The 12,395-nt window shown below is 29.3% G+C and overlaps 2 non-coding genes across 2 annotated transcripts; one reads left to right on the top strand and one right to left on the bottom strand.

Moving 5' to 3' along the window:
• Positions 1-1,429: 1,429 nt before the first annotated feature.
• On the top strand, positions 1,430-1,511 carry Trnas-gcu (transfer RNA serine (anticodon GCU)). Its single transcript has one exon. It is a non-coding gene; the product is annotated as a tRNA-Ser (tRNA).
• A 774-nt stretch (positions 1,512-2,285) lies between these two features.
• On the bottom strand, positions 2,286-2,367 carry Trnas-gcu (transfer RNA serine (anticodon GCU)). The gene has a single exon. It is a non-coding gene; the product is annotated as a tRNA-Ser (tRNA).
• Positions 2,368-12,395: the final 10,028 nt, after the last annotated feature.

The following is a 12,395-nucleotide window of genomic DNA, read 5'->3' as shown; positions in this document are numbered from 1 at the left end:
AAAGTTCCGCATACACCACAGTGACCCTCAAAGCTGAACCGATATAAATAATTAAAAAATGGATAGCTACCTAAATAATGAAGCCAGTTGGCTTGTTTACCACTGGCTGTCCATATTAAAGCAGTTTATTTGAAATAAATTTTTTTTAATTAGGTAAGTACCTACCTACTTTTTGGTGATTAAATTCATTTCAAAAAATTTTTTTTTGTTCTTTGAAGAAAGAAGTTTATATTTTTTTAATTTTTATTTTACGAATGAAGAATGAGCCACTTAAAGCTCAAGGGCGTAACAATACAATTTTCGTGTTTTTTTTTAAATTAAAAAAATAAAAATATGTTATTTAAAAATATATTAGTCAAAAAAAAAATACAATACTGAAAAATTGGATTTACACAACTAAAATTTAAAAATTTTAGCAACTTGAAAACTTTTTATGCAAAAATTGTATTGTAAATGTAATGTAAAAAAATATTCAATTTGATTTTTCAAACTGAGGTGCATTTTTAGAAAAAAAAAAAAATAAAATCGTTATAGCGGCAAATAAATTAAAAAAAAAAAAAACAAAATTTCCAAAAAAAAAAATTCAAAGATAATCTTATTTTTCAAAAAAAAATTTAATTTTTTTAGATCCAAAAACTAATTTTTCCAAAATTTTGATTTTGAATTGAAAAAATTTGATAATAAATTTTAAATAAAACAATTGTTTTTTTACATCTAAAAGTTTGTTTAAAATATGGCTCAAGCCTTCAATAAAATTAAATAAAATACGCTAAAAATTGTATAAAAATATAAAAGAATAGATAGAGAGGTGCGCAATTCATCCTCAATTTCTAATCACAGCAGTTCTTCTTTATCTATGTATCAAATACACTATTGATTCGTTAAACTCATGTCTTCTTTTTACATTTATTCATTATTTGTTTTTTTTTCCCTTAAGCAGATAGGTTGATATGCTTTTAGCTCTTGAACCTAGCTTTTTCTATGATAACTAGATTTATCAACATGACTACCTATCTTTGAGACAAACAATGGTAAAAAAAAGATTCAGAATAGACAAAGCTTTTTTTTAACCCTAAATAGATACCTATTGTACGAGAGCAAGTACATGAATCGAATTATTAAACAATATTTATTAATAATATTGTTCAACAATTAGGTATTTCTAGTAAAAGAATTTCACTGATACAGACTATAATAACAATAATTGTGGTGATTCATTGATAAAGCTTGATCAGAAATGTTTGTTTAGATTTTTTTGTCGGTATTGGAATTTGTTCCTCTATTCTATGACTACTGATATGATTTATATTGGTTATAGAAACTGTAAGAATATGAATAATAATAATAATTTCATTATTGACCTTTCAACTCTCTTTTTTTGGGGTCTTAAAATTGGGAAAACAGAAATCTGCCCACCATTTTTCAACATGACGAGGTGGCCGAGTGGTTAAGGCGTTGGACTGCTAATCCAATGTGCTCTGCACGCGTGGGTTCGAATCCCATCCTCGTCGATTTACTTTTTATATTTTTTTTTTTTAATTAAATTTTCGTCACAATGTGAACCACGTCCAATCTAAACCACGAAAAATTGGGTACAAAATTGTGTATTTTAATAAGAGTAAGAGTTAACGATTCTTTATCTGTTGAATTGAAATATTTTCAAATAAAATGAAATGAGATAAAATTCAATGAAATGAAAATAGCTCGTCATGGTTCTTGTTAGTATCGTAAAAGTTGTTTCGAATGTTTTTTTTTTTTTAATTTAATTTTGTATTATATGAAAGAAAATATAAATTTTGTTTTTAAACTTAAAAATATATCTCTAATGTACCTATGCTATGCATGTCATATATTTTTTCTTATAAAAAAAGAATTTTTAGACATTTTTTAATTTGAATTTTCAAACATTTTTCAATAAAATTATTATCCGACACATAAAAACAAAATTAAAAAAAAAATCATCAGCAAATTGAGTTTTTCAAAAAAAAAAAATAATAATAATAATAACAGAAGAAACGTCCTATTTCGAGGCATTTTAAAAAATTGAATTGCACTTAGATTTTATTTCCAGAAACGGTTAAAAACCTGAGTTTGAATAAACATTTCTTGTTATCATTGCTCTAACTAAAAGTCTATTTTTGAATTGGATCCGAATGCAAACTTCCAAATTTATTTTTGCATTATTCTACGGACAAAGATGTTTTATTTTTCGTCAACACTTACCTTTTAAGGTAAATTCTAACATTTTGCTTAATGTCATTGAAATTTCTTTTTAAAAAGAAGGTCGACGAGGATGGGATTCGAACCCACGCGTGCAGAGCACATTGGATTAGCAGTCCAACGCCTTAACCACTCGGCCACCTCGTCATGTTGCCAACGGCGAGATAGGAACCTTGATAAGATTTTTATCTTAAAAATGTTTATTTAATTGTATGCTAGTTGAATGAATTGAATATGAAAAATTAAAATAAAATGAATTGAAATTCATTTATTTTTTTTGTTGGAAAAATTTTTTTTTTTTTTTAATAAAGATTTGGAGATTCCGACATGGGTTAAATTTATTATCAAATAAGGCACTTTGCTTTGTTTTTATTTTTACTTGCGATATAGGTACTATCAAGTTATGCATTCGTACAAAAAAAAGGATGAACCGACTGATGTCAAACTTGGTATGTAGCATTATTTGGCGCCTCTCCAGAGGGGTTTTTGGAATTAATTTTTTTGGACCAAAAATAACGGTACTTGTCATATACCGATTTTAGTAAAATTGAAATTTCTCAAAAACCGCTCCAACGATTTTGTTTAAAAAATTCAAATGTTAGTTTTAAGACATGGTCTATCTTTCAATAAAAAATTTTTTTTTGAAAATCATTATTAACGGTAGGTACCTGCCATAGAACCGTATTTTTCAAATCCGATTATCTCTGAAAGCTCTTATTCGATTTCAACGAAACTTTTTGTGAAGAAGCATTTATATAATTTAAATATAAACCAAAAACAAAATTTTAAAAAAAAAATTATTTTTGGATTTAAAAAAAAATGTTGAAATTTTTTTTTGAAAAATCAAATTCGAAAACGGGACATTGAATTTTTTTGAAATTTTGTTTTTAGATGTTGATTCGTGATTTCTACAAAATGGCATACCAATTTGATTTAAAAACTTTTTTCCAAAAACTTATTTATAAAAAATTAGTTTTTTAAAAAACGGCTCTTACGATTTTGAAAATTTTTTTTTCTATAAATGCATGTTAATATATCAATCAAAATTGCATACTTGTTTTGGAGGGCAATTTGATTTCAGATTTTATTATATAGGTATATATTATAATTATATGTATAGTAGGTACCTACATTTTCCAAATTTCTATATAAAAAGTCTTAGGCCCAATTTATTGACTCTCCATTAAACTTAAATCGCCATTAAAAAAAGGAATTTTAAAATTAAAAACCAATTTCGTTTAATTCAGTCTCTTTTAAGGATTTTTTTGAAGTTTGGCATCATTAACTAATTGAGCATTAAATTTAAAAGTAGTTTCAGTTAAAACACCAAATTCGACCTTTTAAGAGGGATTTTTAGAGCTAATGGAGGTTTTAAACAGAATTTCTATTTATTCACTCTCCATTAGTGTCAAATGTCATTTCATTTATTTTTTTTATTTGAATTATTATTTTATTTGAAAAATGTCAAATGAGCTAAATAATTATTAAAAAAACATCACAATTATGAAAAAAGTCCAGACTAGAATTTTTTGTAGGTATACACATATGCATTTGTACCATAAAAAAGAACAAAATTCAAAGAAATTAATGCATTTCTTGTCTACTTCGCACAGAAAATACTAGATCTACTAGATTATATTCTCCACTTCAAAACTAATCATTTTTGAGATGCTGCATAATACAAACATAACATACATAACATTGCAATTGAAGCCATGAGAAGAAGAGATATAAAGCTTACTTCTAAACCAATGACACGAGATGAATGCCGATAAATTTAAGTTGTTATTTGACACCGATGGAAAAAATTCAAAATTTCACTTAACTCCTTCTTCTTCTCATGGTTTCAATTGTAGGTTGTAGCATTCTTTGGTTACCACTGGTATATCGTTAATCTCTTGCATTTTCTGGCGTTTTCAGCTGCAAAATACTTACGGGTCATAGTTTTTTGGTTTTTCTTCCAATTCAAATCTATTTGATTTGACAAAATTGTAGCTTTTGACAGATTATTTTTCAAACAAAATAAAAAATCCCTAGGATATTTTTAACAGAGTTTTAAATTTAAAGTTTCCATTAAAAGTAATGACTTTAACTAAAGAAGAGTGAATTAAATGAATTTTTAATGATGTATACTTAAAGGCGACAATAGTTTAACGAGGCCGTTAACTAAAGCGATAAATTTCAAAATTTAATGGAGGCTCAATAAATTGGCCCTTAAACATTTAAGCAACTTTAACTTTAAGCAACTTTAGATCTAGAACATATAGATATTTGCCTGGTGTCCGAAACTCACTTCTCCAATGGACAAAGTCTAGATAATGTAATAGAAAACTATTCATGTTACCACGCTCCACATCCAGCTGACAAGGCAAGAGGTGGATCGGCGATTCTTATAAAAGAAAGCTTAAAACATTATGAAGAAACCAAGCTTACTAATGAAAATATGCAAGTAACAACTATTAGTATTGGTATGAAAAAGAAAGAGTTTAAGATAGCAGCTATATACTGCCCACCAAGGCGCTCCCCGACAGAAGATGACTATACAGATCTATTAAATCTTCTTGGGCATAACTTTCTTGTTGGTGGAGACTTCAATGCGAAACACACCCATTGGGGTTCAAGACTTATATCAACTAAAGGCAAAAGACTTTTCCAAGCAGGCCGTAAATACAATTGCGAATTCTATTCCTCCAGGTCGCCTACTTACTGGCCTTCCGATACTAACAAAATACCAGACCTTATTGACTTTTTCGTAGCTAAAGGAATCAAACGAAATCACATTAGTGTCGAAGGTAATTATGACTTGTCATCAGATCATACTCCAGTGATTCTATCACTAAGTGAATTGGAAGTAATAGAAAAAAGTAATCCAAAGCTTGTAAATAAGAAAACAAACTGGAGTGATTTTAGAGAAAGGCTTTTAAGTTTTATAAATTTAAGATCTCCTATGGATACAATCGAGCAAATTGACCATGAAGTGGAACAATTTATTGCTGATGTGCAACAGGCCGCTGAAGAAAGTACTCCAACATTTTCTAATAGAAGACAAAATGAAATAAAATATCCTTTAGAGATAAGAGAGTTGATAATAGAGAAAAGAAGAGCTCGAAGAAAATGGCAAAATACTAGATTTCCAGATGATAAAACAACGTTTAACCGTATAAGCAACAATCTTAAAAAACAAATTTATAAATTCAAAAATGATTCACTCAGTACATTCCTAAAGAATTTAACGACTGATGCTTCAACCGATTTTTCGCTATGGAAAGCAGCCAAGCGCCTGAAAAGACCGCAGTTACTAAACTCTCCCTTGAAATCTCAAGATGGGAAATGGATCGGTAACCCAAAAGAAAAAGCTAACCTTTTCGCGGAGCATCTTGCGAATGTTTTTAAGCCATACCCAACAAACGCGGCTGAAAATAGCTTACAGCTTGTTGATAAGATAGATGAAAGTGAAATACCAATTGTAAGATTAAAAGAAGTAAAAAGTATGTGTTTACATCAACTATCAAATAAAAAATCACCAGGTTACGATCTTATTACTGCTCAGGTTATGAAAGAAATGCCTTTGAAAGCCTTCATAAAACTCCAATATATAATAAATGCATGCCTTAAGCAACGGTATGTCCCACACCATTGGAAAATTGCTGAAGTTATTGTCATACCCAAGCAAGGTAAGCCACCTACAGAAGTGACGTCTTACAGACCAATATCGCTTATACCAATTATGGCAAAAGTTTTTGAAAAACTGCTTCTGAAGAGACTTAGCAAAATTATAGAAGAAAGAAGGTTAATCCCAAATCATCAGTTTGGCTTTAGAAATAAACATTCCACGATAGACCAAGTTCATAGAATAACGGATGTAATAGAAAAAGCATTAGAAGAAAAACAAGTCTGTTCAGCTATTTTCTTAGATGTTGCTCAAGCCTTTGACAAGGTTTGGCATGAGGGACTTGAGTACAAACTGCAAAGGGATCTTCCCAGACAGTACTATGAAATATTAAAATCGTACATCTCAGACCGATTGTTTAGAGTAAGGTACGATCAAGAATATTCGGAATTGAAGAAAATAGAAGCCGGTGTACCACAAGGAAGTGTCCTAGGTCCTACCCTGTATTTACTATACACAAGGGATATCCCAGTTGGGAATCACACCATAATGGCTACTTTTGCAGATGATACCGCAATTTTGGTACCCGACAAATGTGTCTCTAGGGGAGCAGTAAAGCTGCAATATGCCGTCGACACAGTCAGAGATTGGACCGAAAAATGGCGTATCAAACTCAATGAAACAAAATCTTCACATATAAACTTTACAAATAAAAAGATAAACAATATTCCAATATTCATTAATAATTATTAATTATTAATCAAGCTGTACCTTACGCCAATACGGCCAAATACCTTGGAATGACTTTGGATGCAAAGCTAAAGTGGAAAGAGCACATCAAAAAGAAAAGAGAAGAACTAAACTTGAAATATAGAAAAATGTACTGGTTACTTGGTAACAACTCTGATTTATCAACCCAAAACAAAATAATGCTGTATAATCAAGTACTAAAGCCTGTTTGGACCTATGGTATCCAATTATGGGGCTGTACAAAGAAAACAAATACCGAAATCATCCAAAAATTGCAAAACAAAGTCCTTCGTGGAATAGTTAATGCACCCTGGTACATAAGAAATAGCGATCTACATCGTGACTTACAAATAGAAACGGTTACAGAAGTTGTTAAAAAATACGCTGTATCCCATAATCAGAGACTGCAATGTCATACCAATTCTGAAATGGTGTCCGTCTTGAATACAAGAAACCATGTTCGGAGATTAAGAAGAACCAAGCCTCATGAGCTTATGGTCTAAAAAAACATGGGAAAGTATTAAAAGTTTAAACTTCCCCCAAAGTGATTTTACAAAGTTAAGAAAGAAAAATCTGATGTCGATCTCTCAAGATTGGTCCTGATAAAGAGGTGGTTTTAGTGGTTAAGAGTCCCACACTACTTGGTGTCGAATACTGCCAAGTGTCTTTTGAAGATTTCCTCCCGTCAAAAAAAAAAAAAAAAAAAAAAAAACTTTAACTCTAAGAGCAAGTTCGTGCGACCCAGTCGTGCATTTTATTTTTTTTTTTTTTTGTATTTTAACTCGGCAGCTAAGTCAATGTTTACCTTAAGTTTGGCATAAATAAAAAGGTATTTTCAAATTCGAATAAACTAATAAATACCTTAAATGGAAGGAATGATTACTTAGAACTTGTTTCGTAAATAAAGGAATCATTTTATTTTATTTTAGTTATGAGAGCTATTAAACACTTTTGCTGCTAAGTAGGTAAATAATTTTAGATAAAAACAAATTTTTGATAAAAAAAGACAGAATCTATTAAAAAAGCTAACATAGGAAAGATAGTTTAGAATAGAAGCCAATTAAAATAAAAATGGCTCTTATAATCAATGTAGGTGTTATCTGGTATACGAAATAGGGTGTGTCACTTTTGTATGGCCGAAAAAAAGTACCCTAATTTTGCAATGTAATAGTGGTCAAAAGTTTTATTAGGCCTAAGGTTTCATAATACCTATGTAAAAAAAAAATATAATATCGTTCGCTCAAATCGGTTGAAGTTGTTAAGAAAAAAAAAAAAAACGATTTTATATGAAAAAATGATTTTTTTCCTTCGCTTATTTTTCGCAGCTTCTTTGCAAAGTGTTCAATTCCAACAAATATAACCTTAAAAGTTTCAACAAATATAATAATGAAAGCAGTAAGTGAGTATGAGAAATTGAAAAAAATTGTAAAAAACTCAAATTTTAGAAATACCGGTAGATGTACATATTTTAATAATTTTTTACTATTTTTATTATGGGTCGTTTTCAAAATTTAATAGTTAAGCGTTTTAGGTGATTCAATAGAAAGGAAATTGAATTTTATTTAACATCAAAATATACGATACTTTAAATATGACCAAAATAAAAAAAAAGTTGTTTTTCTCAGAAACGGCTCTAATAAATATGATTAAAAAACGCATAGATACTGTCCTTATCCCACTTTTAAAATGAAAAAAATAAAAAAAATATTTTTTGAAACCTTATCAACGATATCTGCCATTGAACCTTTTTCTCGATTTCTGATTTTCTCTTAAACGACTTAACCGATTTCTAAGAAAACTTTTATGTTTAGCAATTTTTATTTAAATATTAAGTAAAATAATCAAAAAAAATAGATTTTGGATTAAAAAAAAATAGTTTTTTTTATTTCTTTGAAAAATCATTTGTTTCAAACCGAAGTGAATTTTTCTTAAACTCTCTTAATATATGTGGATTAATTATTTATTTAGATTGGAATACCAAATTTTCTTTTAAAAAATTAAAAAAATTCTTTGTTTTACAAAAAATTGATTTACATGCATCAAATACGCAAAACTTTGCATAGAGTATCAAACAATTTGGAAGGCCTTAGGTATTTATTGATGAAACATAAAACGACTTTTATTGGCTCATAGTATATTTCCACATCAAAAAGTAATTTTCGAAAAAAATGTCGCCTTATGAATTCTTACGGGAAGGTATCGATATGTATCTTTTAATTTTGTCGGAGTAGCTCAAAACAGAAATGGAAAAAAAACTTGGTGAAATGGCTAGACTTATGAACAAAGAGAATGTAGGGAATAATAAACATTTTCCTTATCAAAAATTTATTTTATCATAAAAAGAATAGATATTTCTTTAACTGATAATATTGACATCATTTTGGGGTCGTTAAATTTGGAGCCTAAAGAGAATGCTCTTTAAAGAAACAACCTGAACAAAAACTGTTACATTCCATCCAAATAAGAATGACTGTTCGTTGCTCCAATAATATTAGTTCAATCACCAGAGAATGCATACTTTATAAGATTTTATAAATAAAATATGGATAAATCTGTTTATTAGATGAAATAGAAAATTATGGTCCAAGAAATATCCAGAAACCGCTTAGATCGTCTGTTCTCGCATGGGTTTAATAAACCAGAGCATAGTTAACACCTTCCCACTATGAAGTAACTGTTAACAAATTCCATTAGATTACGAAGCTCCTGAATACACTGGTCTGCAAGGAAATCCTCCTTTAAATAAAACTATACTTTTCTAAAAGATTTTTGTATGCTGATTCCGAATCCGAAGTCAGAATTGATGTAGTACGTCACGTTTTTTAGATATTCCCGTTAGACAATCTCAAAAACCCATTTTTTTGCTGTTTTCGAAGAAATATTTTGGCATAATGTAATATTTTTCAATTAAAATTCTTACGGTTTATAAAAGAACTTATTTTTTTTCTTTCAAATTCAGTTTCAATCTTCTCAATATCTCTTTTCTTAAAAAAAACTTATCTCTAAAAATTATTATATCTTTCTCCCTAGAAAAAAATATACTTTTCTAATGGACTTTAGTGTGCTGATTTTGAATCCGAACTCAAAAAATTTCGGTCAGCTCTGGTTTGTGAGATATAGTAGTTCTTATTGAGATTTTCTAAGAAAAATCTTGATTTTGTGATACTTTAATGCGAATATCTTAAAATCCTCACGTGATAGAATTTTTTTGACTTCGGATTCTAACTCAGCACATCAAAAATTTTAAGAAAAGTATACTTTTGTTTCTAGGAGAAAGAAATCTGAAGCTTTATAAGTCAGTTTATCGAATGGTTTATTACAAATAAGATATTTATAAATAGATAAATAGTATATAAAATTACAAAACACGTACAAATTTTTACTTGCGATATAGGTACTATAGGGCAAGTTTAGGATTCGTAAAAAAAATCGAACTCGAGATAACAATTTTACATGACATTACGATGATGGAGAATGCCAAAAAAGTGGGTCCGGCAATTCTGTCTGTCTGTCTGTCTGTCTGTCTGTCTGTCTGTCTGTCTGTCTGTCTGTGTGTCTGTCTCTATCTGGAGCTGCAGCCTAAACGAGTGAAGTGATTTTCTTCAAACTTGGTAGTTAGCAGTTTTTGGTGATTCCCTAGAGGGGAAATTGAAATTTTTTTTTTATGACCAAAACTAACGGTACCTGCCATATAACGGAAATAGAAAAGTTAATTTTTTTCAAAAACGGCTCTAACGATTTTGATTAAAATTTTTGTGTGTAGTACTACACATAAGAGCCAACTTTTTAAATAAAAAAAATATTTTTTGTACCGTTATTAACGGTACCTGTCATAGAACGGGTTTTTTCATTTCTGAATATCTCGTACAACATTAACCCGATTTAAATGAAAATTTTTATACAAACGTGTGTAAGTAAAGATAATATTAAAAATTTAGAAAATTTTCAAAAAACGCATTTTTGGATTTTTAAAAAATATTTCAAAATTTTTTTTTGAAAAATCAATTTTTTGAAAACGGATCAATGAAAAATTTTGAAATTTAGTTTTTATGTGTAAATTAATTATTTCTTCAAAATAGCATACCAACTTTTTTTTTGAAAAATGTTAAAAAATTTTTATACATAAAAAATTATTTTTTTAAAAAACGGCTCCTACAATTTTCGAAAATTTTTTTCTAAAAATACCTTTTTATACAAGAAATAAAATGGCATATTTGTTTTTTGTTTTAAGATAATTTAAAACGGAGTTTAATTAATTATAAAAACAGATTTAATTTTTTTATACTACTTATAAAATTTCTTCAAAATATCAAATTTTAAATTTCTTGAATAAAAAGCTTTAACATTATAGTTACTTTAAGCATAAGAGCAAGTACGTGCGACCCCAGTCGTGCAATTTATTTTTTAATGTATTTTATTATGGTTTTCTTTACATATTTGACTTTTTAAATATAATGGGCGTTGATATTTTACATTTTTCTTAATTAAGGTGTTTTTGTTCATGTTGGATTTACTAAAAAGTAAAGGGTTTCGATATTTCTGCTTTTTTTATAAATCAGTATTTTAAAACATGAGTAAAAATTAATGTAAAAGGACATATTTGGTGTAAATCGATAGGCCATATTACGAGGAATAAGTCCTCCAAATTTGAGCTCAATGCTACAAATAGTTTTAATTTTGCACGACTTCAAATAAATCTAAAAGGTTGATTTTTTAGAAACTACCCACATTTTTCAAAAATCATTTTTACAAAAATGGTACCTGATAGAATTTTTCTGAAACAAGGTTTAGATTCAAGAAAGTCTAATCTGTCATAATATCAAACAATTATTTGAAGGAGAAAAAAAAAGTTAAATTTTGCAGACCAGTGATATTGAATTCCCTACGTCTGAATCAGCCTTTCTGTATTACGTTAAATATTTAAGTCTACTAGTGTACTCTACGTTTTTGTCATTAAATGTTTTAAACTTTAAATACTGAGATTGTCTAAGATGTCACGCTCTTGAGCCGACCATCTGGTACTTATAACTTTCTAAAGATGAAAGCCTTTTTTGTGCAGATATTTACCACAATTATTATAGAAAACCCAAGTTTACATACTCACGGTCAATGCAAATTGCATTCGTTTCACGTTGAGTAATTAAATTCCAACAAAAAAAAAAAAAAAACAGAAGACCCATTCAAAACATTCATTCCCCCAATCATTGATTTCTACAATAAAAACCAATAAAAAAAAAAACATGCTTACCGTGCTTCGCCGCCACCGCTAAACGTTTATTTTACTAACTAGATCGAATTGAATGGCTATCACCTGTCATTAAAAGAAAATATGTTGGGGTATGCTTTTTCCAAAACGATCTATACGTATGTTATTGCCAAAGCAGGCGGATGTGTATAGTATATAGAAATGGCGATGATGGCGCTGCTGCTTGCTAGCGCATAGCCGCATGCCAATTATTATGCTCCATGCAATGTCCTATCCATCTCATACACATGTCACAATCGCGATTCTTTAACTCGTGTTTGTTGCAGCAACAGTCACTGTGCAGTCATAGCCACAAAGATGATAATAAGCTCTTCTTAAAAGTAGCAGTTTTGTATGCGCACTGGTGGCATGGAACTGCGCTTCGATTCGACAAAACGCCAATCAGAGAACTGCTTTTCGCTGAAGATATGTATCATCCTCCTCCTCCTTCTGCTCATTGACACTATATTGTCGTAACGGTTGGAGTAGTTGGCTGAATGTTGGAAAGAACAAATTCAAATTAATCGGAACATGGAATTTCTCTGCCATCCCCATCGTTGTCAAAAAGAA

This window comes from Episyrphus balteatus, chromosome 3 (genome assembly GCF_945859705.1).
Source record: "Episyrphus balteatus chromosome 3, idEpiBalt1.1, whole genome shotgun sequence".
Taxonomy (NCBI): Eukaryota; Metazoa; Arthropoda; class Insecta; order Diptera; family Syrphidae; genus Episyrphus; species Episyrphus balteatus.
Note: the sequence above shows the minus strand (reverse complement) of the source record. Positions and strands in the feature narration are given on the sequence as shown.